Source organism: Pteropus alecto, unplaced genomic scaffold, assembly GCF_000325575.1.
Source record: "Pteropus alecto unplaced genomic scaffold, ASM32557v1 scaffold3, whole genome shotgun sequence".
Lineage (NCBI taxonomy): Eukaryota > Metazoa > Chordata > Mammalia > Chiroptera > Pteropodidae > Pteropus > Pteropus alecto.
In genome coordinates this window covers 36482589-36496611 of record NW_006442484.1, presented here as the reverse complement: position 1 = coordinate 36496611, position 14023 = coordinate 36482589, and the positions used below count along the sequence as shown (strand labels likewise).

General features: G+C 32.8%; 1 protein-coding gene across 3 annotated transcripts in view; it reads left to right on the top strand.

The window, feature by feature from the left end:
• Positions 1–14023, top strand: part of FIGN (fidgetin, microtubule severing factor) — a 119018-nt gene that overhangs the window by 85634 nt on the left and 19361 nt on the right. Inside the window, exon 3 of one of the 3 annotated variants that reach the window (XM_025039453.1) lies at positions 11907–12039. The exons of the other annotated variants lie outside the window; for them this stretch is intronic. The gene's annotated coding sequence lies outside the window, so the exon portion shown is untranslated. The remainder of the gene's footprint in view (positions 1–11906; positions 12040–14023) is intronic. 3 annotated transcript variants of the gene reach the window in all.

The following is a 14023-nucleotide window of genomic DNA, read 5'->3' as shown; positions in this document are numbered from 1 at the left end:
AATGTCATGGCTCTCTTAAAAATATGTACATTGCAACACATTATGTTGTTGAAAATGTATGAGGAGCTATATATAACCCTGGTTTGAGTGGACTATTGGCCTCTAAGCACTGTAGGAAGTGATAATTGTTGCAACCGAGTCTAAATTGTTTTTGGTATTAAAATCTGAGGAAATGTATATGTTTGCCATGTGTAAACTATACTGTATGTAGAAGATTTATTGTCTTTAAATTAATCTGCACAGTAGAGCCTGTAATAAAAGGTTGCAACATATGCAGCGGGGAAGTGGTCCTGTTTGAAAAATTATAAACTTTCTTTGGCACCTGTCATGATAATATTGAAATGATAATATAAAAGTACTATTTTTTAAATATGAAAAATTTAAATGTAAAAAAATGAGAAATAAGCCAGTCATAAGAAATAATGCAAAATCATATTTTTGTGATATAAAGCAATTCCTAGTTAATCACTATCATAATTTTTTTCAGGTCATGAGTATTGTAAAATAAAAGTATTTTATCTTCCACCTGAATATGATTATTTCTTTTGTGACATAAATTCTATTTTGCTATTTTTAGTTAGAAGCAAAAACATTAATTTTAAATCAGGATCCATAAAAATTCTATACTTACTGGGATCTGTGAAAAATCTGTTTTGCTTACTGGAAGGGTATAATGCTGTTTAATATACTTTTCTCTTTGCAATTAAATTAGATGTTTCTTTTTAGGGGAGAAAAACTCATAAAGGAAACAGCCTTGGAGATGTAATATGCTCTAACATATTTAAATAATTAGACTTCTGCTCATTGAAATGTAATGCTCTAGGTTTGATAGTGATAAAAGCAGGAATATTAGTATGATTAGGAAATTATATCATGTCACAGCATAATTGATTGATTGATAACTGAATGAAAACTAACCATAAAGCATGTGAAAATAAATGTGTTCTGCAGTTACTCAGGCAGAATTTTTGTATCTACTCCACTGCAAGATTAGTAATGGAAATGCTCATCTTCCAAACAAAATGGGATTGATATTTCCTCTTTTTGCTTGTGTCTCTGGATGCCCTCATTATAATACTGGCAGGGAAAATAATAAGAGAATTCAAAGTGCTTAGTGCTCACTTCAGTATTTAACTGTGCCTCAAGACCTGTCAGATGGACACCACATTACCGACTTTATGAGCAATTAGTGTTTTGGAATTTATCTTTCAGAGCCTCAAGTTTTAAATGTAAGGCCGTACTAACACAAGAGTTAATAATACTCTCTTACTTACCTCTTGAGAATTGAATTTCCCAAACATTTAAATTATCATTAATTTTTAAAAAGCATTTTGTTATTTTTTTTTTTCCTGCTTGTGTTCTTACTTTCTCATTCTCTGTCTTCATCTTTTAAAGATTCCTGCTCACATAAGTCTTTGGCTACACTCACACTAGCGTCGAAGGGCTTGGAGAATCGAGACCACTGCAGGATTCCCTGTTTCAAAGCTGAACCAATATTCACCATTGACATATCCATTCATCTGTGCAGGGTCATTGGAAATCCTCTCTCTCTAGTTTTTCCTTCCCTTCAGGGAGCAATGCTTAAAAGAGCAAACCCCTGGTGTGAAAAGATAGGAGAATTCTCAGCACGGCCAATGGTGCCAGGAATTGAATTAAAGTTGTCCATTTGCAGATGACTGTCTGTTGGAGCTCCCAGCACACAGAGGCACTGTGTTTTCTGTTGATGCTTTGTTTACTTGAAATTTCGTCAGTGGCACTTCAGTTTAATATTTTTTAATGGCAAAAGTCAAATCATGCCAAAAATAAGCCAGGAGGGTAAAAATACTAAATATGTGTTTCTCTGTAGAGTTATAGCATTTTATTGGATTCCCAAGGCTTTTTCAAGGAAAATAAAAATTTTAAAGCTTTGCAAGAAAAGATTGTGCTCCACATTGTGGTAGGGAAAAAAAGTTAAATTATTACTGAATTCACTCCTCTTCTGAGGAGTTTAAAACTTGTCATTTATTCTGCAATTGTTGACATTCCCAGATCTATTTTGGCATAAATCACGTTTTGATATGACTGAACCTACAATTTTGTCTATCTTCACATGCATTATCTCTTCTAAGTGAGAGGCACTAAGAAGACATGAGTTGCTATTAAATATTAGGTGCCAGAAGTCAGCACTGAGGATGCTTTTTCCAGTTTGATTCCTTTCTTATCATAGGATATGTTACCGTGCTTTAATTTATTGGGCAGAGTTAAAAACTGTCAGACTTAGATTTATGAGAAAAGATTTGAAAACCCCAGGAAGAACATAACCTATTTAGGGGAAGAAAGTTGAAAATACATGGTCTCTTTCCAAGTCCCAGAGAACCAAGACATGTTTCAACAGCTGTCAGTTTTGAGTTTGTGATTGCTACTGGTTGATTATTTCTTCTTTCACTTTAATTTATGTTTTATTTGCAAAGGGTGAAGAGCGCCTGGCACAAAGTAGGCCCTTAATAATCTTTATTGATAGGGTAACTAAATGATTCTTAATATTTCTCTTTTATTTATAATTAAGAAGTCTTTATTTTGCTTTACTTTTCTTAGTACCTGATTTTCGTGTAATCTGTACTGTGCTTTACTTGGCAAATTCTATTTAATATTGTTATTTTCCACGAGCTACAAATTTTACATATATCCCTAGGATTTCACTTGAGGAAAAAAAGTGGGAAATACATTTAACCTAAATATCTGTACCTTTTCAAATGTCTACTGGATGTGAAATCATTATGCAGTGATATGTTCATACCATTATATCACCATTGGAAAGCAGGCACGTGTAGTTTGAGAAGTAGTGTTGTAGCAAACAGTTTAATCTAACTAAATGACCTCACACAAAAGAGAAAATGTACAATACCAGTCAAGCTTGTAAAAACGGCAAGCTGTATTCTAAAGCAACCCAGTACTGATCTTAACATATCAACCACAATGAAGGGAAATGTGTCATCATATTAAGAGCAAGCTATACAACTGATTTTAGAAGTACCTACTACTCTCTTTAGATTTATTGAAAAACACTTAGAGTGTGACTTTTGTCAAAGATGGAAAAAAAACCCCTCTCTCCATTTATCTTTTTTTTTTTTTTTTAAAGCTACACTAAGGAGAGGTTTCTAGTGACGCAGTTAGGCCATTCTTTCTCCTTAGTGATCTAGACCTTTTTTAGAAATGTCATATCTAGTTATCCTTAATATAAGCCATCAAAGTTATCATGATGCAACCTTACATCTTAAATATCAGTCTATGCCCTCTAACCATTAGTAATCAAATATCATTTAGACCAGTCATGGCATAAACTCTGTTAATAGAGTTTTACAAATAGAATGCAAATGATGTGACTTCAACTATAAGAAACTTAAACTCATATTTACAATACTTGTTTCAGATATTTGGTTACCCATACATAGTTTTTAAACATAATATTTAAATATATGGGTTAAGTAATTTGTGGTGATCTTCTTATAGTCTTATTCAGTAGTACCCATAAAATATTCTTTCTAATGAAGTCTTGTTTTATTTTTTATATTTTGAGAAGGCATTAAAAAGTATTATAACGAGCTTTAATACTAAATATACACATAGTAGGTACTAATAGAAAATACCTATTCTAATTTTATTTTAGAAAGTTACAGGTAAATAGTGACAGCTCTCTCATAAAAATTTAGTAGGATAGGTTTTCTCACTAAATTGGCCTTTTTTTTTTCCTTTTTACAGAGCACATGCTCTGTGCAAAGTATAGTGGAAGGTACTGGAACATAAGACGAATAAGACAGTCTTAGCCCAATGAAAGAGACTAACTCATAAATAAACAATGTTCATACAGGAAAGTGTCATAATTGACTGAATGATTCCTACTTAGGAATTTACCATATTCTTTTTAAGTTTCCAAAACATTTTTTTTTCATGACTATGTCACTGGTAGTTAGACAATCTAATCGCTAAATGAAATTTTTTGCATGGAAGTGCCATATGGCACAGAATTAAGTACCATAATTGGCTGAATGACTCTTACTAGGAATTTACCGTAGTAATATGATACATCTTCCCTTTAATTTCCCAAAACATTTTTTTCCATGATTATGTGTAATTGGTAATCAGATGTCATTCTAATCACTCAACACTATGCAATATAACAATCACACATCACAAATAATTTTTTTTTTTTGGAAAAAAATACACTATGGCATCACACTTATAAGTTCATAAAATGTTGATACACACACACACACACACACACACACACACACACAAATGATACATACTGAAAATAGAGGAAGACTATAGCTGGCCTCAAGGACCTCACAGTCTAGTGGAAAAGCCATATAGACACAATGCAGTTGGCCCAGGAAGAGAAAGCTGGTGTGGAGCAGGGAAGGGCATTACAGGCAGGAAGAAGAGTATATGCAAAGATAGACGGAATAAGGAAGTCTATGGTACTCCTTTAACGTTAGTAGTATATACACCGTGCTCTCAGACACTATAAGAACTGGAAATACAGAGAAAATTTCAAAGCAAATATTCAGAGACAACTGATAACTTTAAGTGAAAACAAAGTGTTAATGGAGGTTATTGCTACATAATTGTAGACAATTATTTTTTATTTATGTGTTTGTATTTTTTATATTTAAATAAGCAGCTTTTATTTTAAAACCAGGGAAACTTTTTTTTTTTTAAGTAAGTAAAAAATACATACATACATACAAAATAAGAACTGGAAGGAAAAACATGTAGGAAAAGGGATGGGGCTGACCTAAAGCAATAGCATGGGAATGAAGAAAAGGGATTAGGTGTTAGTGTTTGTAAAAGATGAACTGAGGAGACTTTATCACTGATTGAATATAGGTTAAGAGAAGAAGAGCTAGAATACCTGAAGGTTGATTAGTGAATTTTCTTTCCATATGTTAAGAACTTAACTCTAGGTGTTTGGAAAATTATTTTTAATAAAAGTAAATAGTAAGTTACTGGCAGGGCCAGAAAAAGAATTTAAATATCTCAATCGTAAATGAATAGGGGAAGGACCAGAGGGTATTTCATATTTTTGCTTCTGAAACCTGTCATCTCCCCTCATTATTTCTCTTTAGTTATGTACCCTGGAACATCAAAGAACTCCTGTAGCAGTAATAGTTCCAGGAAGGTTATATGACATGCTAGTTGCTTTCCTTCTATCATCTCATTTAATCCTCAGGACAGACTTTCAAGGAACTTATTATTATCCCCATTTCAAAGATGAGAAGTGCTAAGTAATTTGCCTACAGTCCAGTGACTAGTAACTGGAAATTCAGGGATTCATACCTAGAACAATTCAGATAGATGCCCAAATTCAGATGCACTGTGGTCAGAATATGACAATATGGACATTTTAATAGTTGACAGTTTAGATATGGTGAATAATGAATTTTTAAAGGTAGTTCTTGGTAAGAAGAGTGAATAAGATTTGTGACCAGTATGAAAAATGATTTTGGTAAAATATCTAAAATAATGACTCTATTTCCTATTTTATCCTTTCAACAGATACAAGTATTACATCCTGTAACAGAGTCTACATTATTACATTTCTTCTATGATACCCTTTAGTTTTCTACCTTCTATAAAGTAGACTCTTAACCTAAAATCACTGTGGATATTTTTTGTGTAGAAGTTAGTAAGAAGTCCAGAAAATGCAGAGAGGGCTAGAAACATACTTCTTGGTTATACTTCCTTCATCTGAGAGGTGAGCACATGAAAATGGAGATGGATGAGGCATAGTTGAGAGACTAAGATGAACCTGTTCAAGAGCTCTAGGTGGTGAGGCTGGAAGGATTATTTTTTTATATGGGAAAATTATCTTGCTCAATGTTGGCCTAGAAGCCAGTACCAAAGCCAATGTGTGGAAAATATAGAAGATTTTAGTAAAAAGGAGTAGAGTTAACAAAACTTTTAACATTAGAACAGGAAACTTAAATCCTTTTGGCCACAATTCTGCCTATTATAAGCAATGCAATAATGATTTATTCATTACATACATTATGTCAGTTGGCATTTACAACAATTGTGTGGGGTTTACTAGTGAGGAATCTTAAATTCAAAGATTGGTCTTCAGATCAAGATTATTATGATAGTGACTAGGGAAACATAATAAAATGTATGTCTTTTGGCTCTTTATATAGTATATTTAAAAAGAGAAAATCAACGTTAACAATGATTCTTTTAATTTTGGAGACCACTGAATTATTGATACAAGTCACTATAACCATCTTTGGACCCAGGCAAGAAGAGTGCCATGTTTTAGAAGATCTGGTCTTGCCCTCCTCCATTATTCTCCTTATTCTATTGTGAGGACTCCAAGAGGAAATGGGGATGTGGCCACTTTGAACCCATGCCTCCCTTCTAGACCATGTTCCAGGCATCTGGAATTCCCTGAGTCCACTTAAAGGACCCATGCAAGGCTCTTCTCCAGTCTGTCCTCCCACAGGTGGAAAGTGCCCTTGATGTGTACACTTCTAGACCCAAGGTGAAGCCAAGAGGCAGGTGGTCGGAGGTGGGGGGACAGTAAGGAATGGATGAAACATTCATCTAGAGCATGCATGTTAAGCCCCTTATGCTGTGAAACGATAGCGAGAAGACAAGAGCCAGCCACAGGGCAGACTCTTTCATTCTGGAAAAGTTCTGGATGACCCAGGAGACAGAGAATTCTAAATGTGAACCCACCCTTCCAGGTGTTTATAAAGATATAATTGTTCAGGTAGAAAGAAAATATTTAACTTTTTTTGTTCAGTTTATAACCTTTTTAACACCTTAAATATTTAGACACATGGTGTGTGTTAAGGCTTGCATGAAACAAATCTTTCTATATAGATACAGATAAAGACACAGGTAAATATATAGATATAAATTTGTACTTATACCTACAAATGTAGATATAGTACCTACTTTGTGTTGATACTCTTATCAGTGGGCATATAGCTGTAAACAAGATAGACAAGGTCCCTGCCCTATTCTAAAGGTATAAATTCCTGGTCTCAAAGAGTATAGTCTAGTGGGTAGGTAATACAGATGAAAAAGGAAAAGTAAATGCATGTAAAAATGCAGTGTAAGTATGGGGTGACACGGAAATGGTAGATAGGGAGGGAAGGCAGTGACATTTAGGAAGTCTTCCTAGATGAAGCTGTAATAATAATAAAAAGAAGAAGAAGAATTCTCAAATTATGAGTAAGATATTTTAACCTAAAATAGATTATCTTAGGGAATCAAGTATCTTATTACTCAAACAAGAGCAATTTAACTTTCTTACTTTTAAATAAGATTGAAATGGATGAGAAACTTTGAGAGCAAAGTTTGCATCATCCATAACCAAATTAAATGTTCTTAATTATTAAAGCAATCTTCAATTAGGCTTGCTTTTCTAGGGTTGTTCTTTCTTGTCATATACAGCGATAATACTTTTGTCCACTATAGTTTGTCTGTGATGGTTTTTGAATGGTAATGATACTTTGCCTTGATCCTCCCACACTCTCTTTCACCCTGTCGCTCCTTGTGACCAGGGTTTGCACCTGACTGGGATTAGGAGTATAGTCAATAGATCATACAACAGGACATGGAATATGGGTCAACTGACTTGCTAATAGGAAGGTGGAGAGGATAACTGACTTCTAAAGGTGCATTCAAGAAAACAAAATGGGATCCAGAGGTCACATATACTCTACCTGTAAAAGCACCTTCTCACTCCATCTCAAACAAAGAGGTGCCCCTGTCTTTTCCTCCTGTATTTGCCTGACACATGCCTGCCCTTGATTCTCTCTCTATCCCCTTCATGACTCTATTCCATCAATTCCCACTCCTGCCCCATTTTATACAGTGTTGTATGTTTTATTCTTTTTGCCTTCTCCTTAAATGTTGGTTCCACTCAAGAGTGACCTTCTCATCTCATTCTACACACTTTCTCTCTGCTGTCTTCCATTACCATAACTTCAGCAAATTCACATATGCTCATGATTCCCAAATACCCTTAAAGAGTTTTGCCCTCTCTGCCATCAAAAGATGGGAAGTGCCGGCAGCCAACTCAGTGGTTGTACAAGAAGTTCCTTGGAGTTATCTGAGACAAAATGTGACAATTTTGTGTCACATGATCCAGGTTGCAATTCTGGCTCTGAGATGGCCTAGGGAAAATTCTTTAGATTCGTCGAACCTATTTCATAATATATAAAAGGAAATAACAATCCCTCACTAGGCTTTTGAATGATTAAGTGTCCACCACAATCTCTTTATTAATTATTTGACAGATCTCTAACAAATATTTCTATTTTTATGATGATGTCCTTTGAAGGTGCCCTTCCTTTTCTTCATTCCTCCAAACCTAATTGGTCGGTCCATCCTTTTTACTCTGTAAATAAAATCTTTCTAAGATTTTTCTTTTCTTTTTGCTCAAGTTCAGGCCCGCTTCCCCTTCTATTTTATTATATACATTGTTATTGTCTGTATATTTCTAAAGAACAGATGAGGGCAGCACTTTATGTTGACAGTAGAAAGTCCAAACATTCAAGTCCCTTTGCAATCTGAATTCAAGCTTCATCTACTTATATCCGACTCTATGCATAGACATATACTTCCCTTCTAGCTTCTACTTACATCAAGATACCCTGTTTCCCAAATATACCATGTATATTTGGCTTCATTTGTGATTTTGAATGAGTTTTGTCTCAGGCAGGAAAACTCTTCTCTCTTTTCTAACTGGTGAAATTCTTTTGAGCTTTTAAGATATACCTTGACTAATAACTCCTCTATAGAGTCCTCTCTTCCTACCAGATTTGTAACTAAATCTTTTCTCTGGTAAATGACCACTAAAGATGATTTAGAAACTGGGACCAATATTCCCTAGCACTTAAGGCAGAAGCTCTCAAGTCAGCACTCAGATGTTACTCAGATGTTTTGTAAGCTCAGGTAGGCACTCAGATGTTATTAGAACATGAATGTCATTAGCATATTCTAAACAGTTTAGCCAACTGGTCTTATTTGTTTTTTCTAGTGACAACAAAAGTTATTAAGATTCAGAGGTTCAAGGAAGACTTTTTTTTTAGGTTTTGAGACTTAAAATATATTTTCTAATTTATTTTCTTATAATTGACAAACAACTTGAAAACAGGAAGAAAGGAGGGAAGGAAAGGAGAGAAAATAACTCACTGGCCCACATGTCAGAGTGAAAAGGAGGCTGAGGGAAGCGGGTGGGTGGGAAGTAAACCTGAAAGAATTTAAGACCCAAGTAAAATAAACTGAATTTTTTCAGATTTTATTTTTGTTTGTTTGTTTGCTTATTTGTTACATGGAAGAATATTTATTTTAACAAATATTTATTTTAAACCTTTTTAGCTCAAGAATATGGCAAATGATAAAATTAAAGAGGGGTCTAAGAATGGTAAGGCTGATACTAGGTATTGTGGGTCTTTGAAAATTTAAGGATTAATGAGCCCTAATTCTTTTCCAAAATTATTTACGAGCTTAAATATATGATTTCCCTATATCTTTAGACCAATGTCTAAATGGTATGGCCGAAAGCTAAAGTTTAAAATCTACTTTCTCCAAAAAGTCTTACCTGATAAACAAGTCTCCCCATTACCACTATCATTTTATTATGCCCTATTAACTACATCTTGTATTTACATAATAATATGTGTTTGTATTAATTCTCTGTACTAGAATCTTACCTGTGTATATATTTATGTTCCCTAGTTTGTGTTTCCTCAAATTAGAAATTAAAGCTAAGACAAAATCTGCCAACCTTCTATAACTCAGGGTTAGACCTACGTAAAATATCTATCCACTCAATACTCTATTCCTAATTAAAAATCATAAGTAAAACTATGGCTTCATCATTATGAAAAGTTATTTTAAAAGCTCACCAAAAGAATGATTTTGATTATCATTATTATTGTCTTTATTACTGTTATTTGACATCTTGGAGCCTCTTAGCTGTTGTAATAAATTCAAATGTACAAAACATTCATGCTCTTTTATAAAACACAAATTATATAATTCATAAGTGAAGTTATTCAAGGTTATGATAAGACATTCCAAAGGCACTGAAAGAGGCCCTCTCTTAGTATTTGTTTTTTAGCTATGGTTCATTTAAAGATCCAGGATTTGAGTTGCCAGTAGTTTTATGCATTGGCTTCTTAGTTTGTGGTTCTGAATACGAATTCAGTCAAAGCTTAAAGAAACAGGAAAATATTTTGATATGAAAGCTATACGAATTCACAAGGGAATGAGTTTGGTTTCCTTTCTACTTTGTAATGCAAAGAAGTGCATTTCACAAAATCAGATGAAACAAGCCATTAATTTGACAGTCTCAGTTCTCATGGCACTATTGATTCAGAAAGCTGAAAACAGTTATGGAGGCTTATTGGCTCCAATTAGGAATCGTGAAGCTTGAGGTTAGAAGAAATGAGAGTGTATTGGGAGAGGAATCATTCAGTAACTGAATCTTTCTTAACATTTTATCATGAATTGAGTATAAACTCTTGGTCTCCTGTTATTTTTGTACTTTTTCATTTCTTGATTATCTTTATGGAACTGTTTTAAAATGTCCAGAATCTCATTTCAAAGTTAATTATGTCATCTTTCAGGTTGTTTTTATTAAACAAAAGATATTTATCTTCTTTTGTGAGACATTTCATGACTACAAGCTAAGAGCTTCCTGTAAGTCTTATTTAGATGTTCTCAAAAAATATTTTCAATTCTTTCCATATAATTATTATATATAGAAATGCCTCAGAATATACTCTGTTGATGGATTAATACAGACTTTATAGATATATACTTATTTTAGCACATGTACCTCTTATATGGAAATGAGTCCTGTCCTTAGAGGTATGAAATATGTTTATCCTCTTATCAATAAGAAGCCCAGCTAAATCTTATGACCACCCTTAGTGCATATAAATAATATGTATTGGCAATACTGGCCTTTAACGTTAAGATCTTAGTAAATAGTGCTACAAAAAGGAAGAATTGAGGAGGAAAATGGTATTCATGTTTTTAAGAACAATAACAAAACAATATAAATGATATTTATAGATGCTATTTTGAAAGGCCAACATTTCTTCAACTATTCCTTTCAGAATGTCCATTTTTTCCATGTTTTAACTTAGTGAAAGAAATGCCATTTTTCCTCTTAATTATCACAATATATTTATATCTTGGGTAAGTTTTCATATGTAATGAAATGACAGGAATACTTTTTTCTGAAGTGTGGAGATGCTGATGAGGACAGACTTGATAGCTATAGCATCAATTATCAGTTATAAAATCCTTGCTTATCATTTGTTAACAAATGCTCCATTTAAAAACCTTTTGACCAGCTTGGCACTATGCTAAAATTTGCTGTGCAGTGAATATAATCTAACTCTAATAAAAGATGATTGTATTTCCAAGTATATTTAAAATAGGGAAAAAATAAGATTATTGTAATAAATCTAACATCACAGCAACTAATTCATGGAGCTTAATTATGACACTACTAAATGTGAAAATCTATTCAGTGCTAGGAACACTTTTCACATTACATTCATGCTAAAGATTGGCTGTTAAGAACTCATTACTGGTATTTTTCTAAAGAGTGGTTTATTAAACACAGTTACCTAATAAGCATCTTTGGTAGAGCAAATTGCTGAAAACAGTAATGAGTCTGATTAGACTTCATTTCAATTACAACAGCTTGTCTAGCAAAAAAAAATCTATCTATCTATCTATCTATCTATCTATCTATATGTGTGTAGATAGATAGATAGATAGATAGATAGATAGATAGATAGATAGATAGATTTTTTTTTTCCTTGATGCTTTGGAATCTGGCTACAAGACACTGCAGAGTTTAAAAAATAAAAAGCCACCTCTGTATTTCCTTTCCACAGTTCACTAATGAAGAGAGAATTGTTCAAGTCATCATCCAATTTACACACTGGAAAACTGGATGGACAAAGTGGAGTCACAATCATGTTTGCTTAAAAACAGCAAAGGCTGCCTTGACTAATATGTCTAAATAAGGTCACCTTTAGTTTCTCTCTGCTTTTTTTTTTTCTTTAGGGATATAAAGCCATAAATGAGGTGGAGATTTAAAATGATTCATGCCTATTTGGTTTGTGGAGGTTATTCTCCAGATTAATAGGCTTACCTTTCAATTATGTTTTATCCATGGATCTTCTGCTTTTAACAATACAGGAAGCTGTTGGATTATGTATGCTAATTATCAGTCTGATTTTTACAAACATATTGGGAGGGAAAGAAACCAAGCTTTATGCACATTCACTAATATTTCAGGAAGTATAAAGGAATGTTCGTTAGACACTAAATTTGATTTTGATATTTTAAAAAGTGTTATTTAGCTACAGTTAACAGCTAACCTCCTATTAAATCATGCCTGAATTTTACTGCTCAAATTGAAAGAAAAAAAAATTGTTAATGTAAAAAGCCTTTAAGTGATTAAGCTGTCATTGCTGTCATTCGGGTACTCTAGTAACATTTTAATGCTTGTGGGAGCTGTGGCCAGGGATGCAATCCACTATTTTGTACTATATTTTCTGAATAGATTCCTTTAACAGTATAATATCATTTGACACTGAACTGGATAAAATAATTTCTAAGGTAATAAATGAAAACAATGTCTGGATGTAGAAGCATTGAAAAAAAAAAGGAGGGTATAATAAAACATTCTCACCTGCAAAACTTCACAAGTTCACTAAGTGGTCATGTAATAGCCTTAAGACTGAAAGTCAAGTATAAACGAATGCTCTTGTAGGCATCTGGATGCTTTCAAAAGATTTACTTAAAAGGAGACCAGTACTAGGTATGTCAGTTCAGTGAGTAGGAATGTACTTTTAGACCTGTAATTCATCATTCTATAAATTCTCTATTCTGTTTAAAAAAAAAAAAAACCTGTATAGAAAACAAAAAAATTCTGAATTAACAATGGGAGTGCTTTCTTAAGTAACCCAGTTATATGCTTTAATTATTTGCTTTTCAAGGATTTTTTAAAACATTACATCTCAAATGATTCTAATAAGTATTTTTCTTTTTGTATGCAATTGAAAAAAACGTGTTAATACTTAAAATTGTATTAATATCCTTTTTGAAGAAAACTTTACACACGTAACCCAGACCTCCTCACAAATGAGTACTCAATTAAGGAAATGAGTGTTCATAGTATATTTTTGAGATCATAAATAAGACTTTATATTTTATAAGTATAGAACCTTTTTGAGGTATATGACTTGGTTTGAGGCACAAGTAATAAAAATACAGCTCAAGAAAATCTTAATGCTTACTTTTGAAAAAATATGATGTGTACCTTTTGAGATTATTAATACTAAAGCTAGTACAGCAGATCATTTTTAGGATAAAAGTAATTTTAAAAACCTTTTTCTCCTTCTCTGTCATTTTTTCCTCATTTTTTTTCTATATCCTCTCTGCAACTCACAGACATAACACATATACACATACAGGCACCTATATTTGATTTTACTGTGTAGCCTATATGTATTAACTGCAGGGTTCTGGTTTTCCTGTTTTTAGAGACTTTGTGTAAATAGGATGCACACAATCATAAGAAGTAACAGGAAAATATGACTTACTTATTACTCTTTTAAAATAAGCAACTAAAAATAGCAAATTTAGAATTAAATTTCTTTCAAATTATCTTCTAATTTAAAAAATTTGGGAAAATCTCCTTTTTCCTTAAAATTATTAAGAAATACCAGAGCTTATCCATAACTAAAGAGGCCAATAAAATCATTCATGATTTTCATTAAGTATAAAATTGTAGAATAGTGTAAACCATATACAAGTATCATCTGTGTAGCTTTTAACTCTGTTGACAGTATTAAGAGCAATTTTATTTTTAACTTCTACATTAGAGATAAATGAAGCCATGTTTATTTACAATGAAAGAGAATTAAATTGAAATTAATTGTAGAATGACAAGAAGGGGTAATGTGTATCTCATGTGGTTAGTGCCACTGGATCAACCATTTTA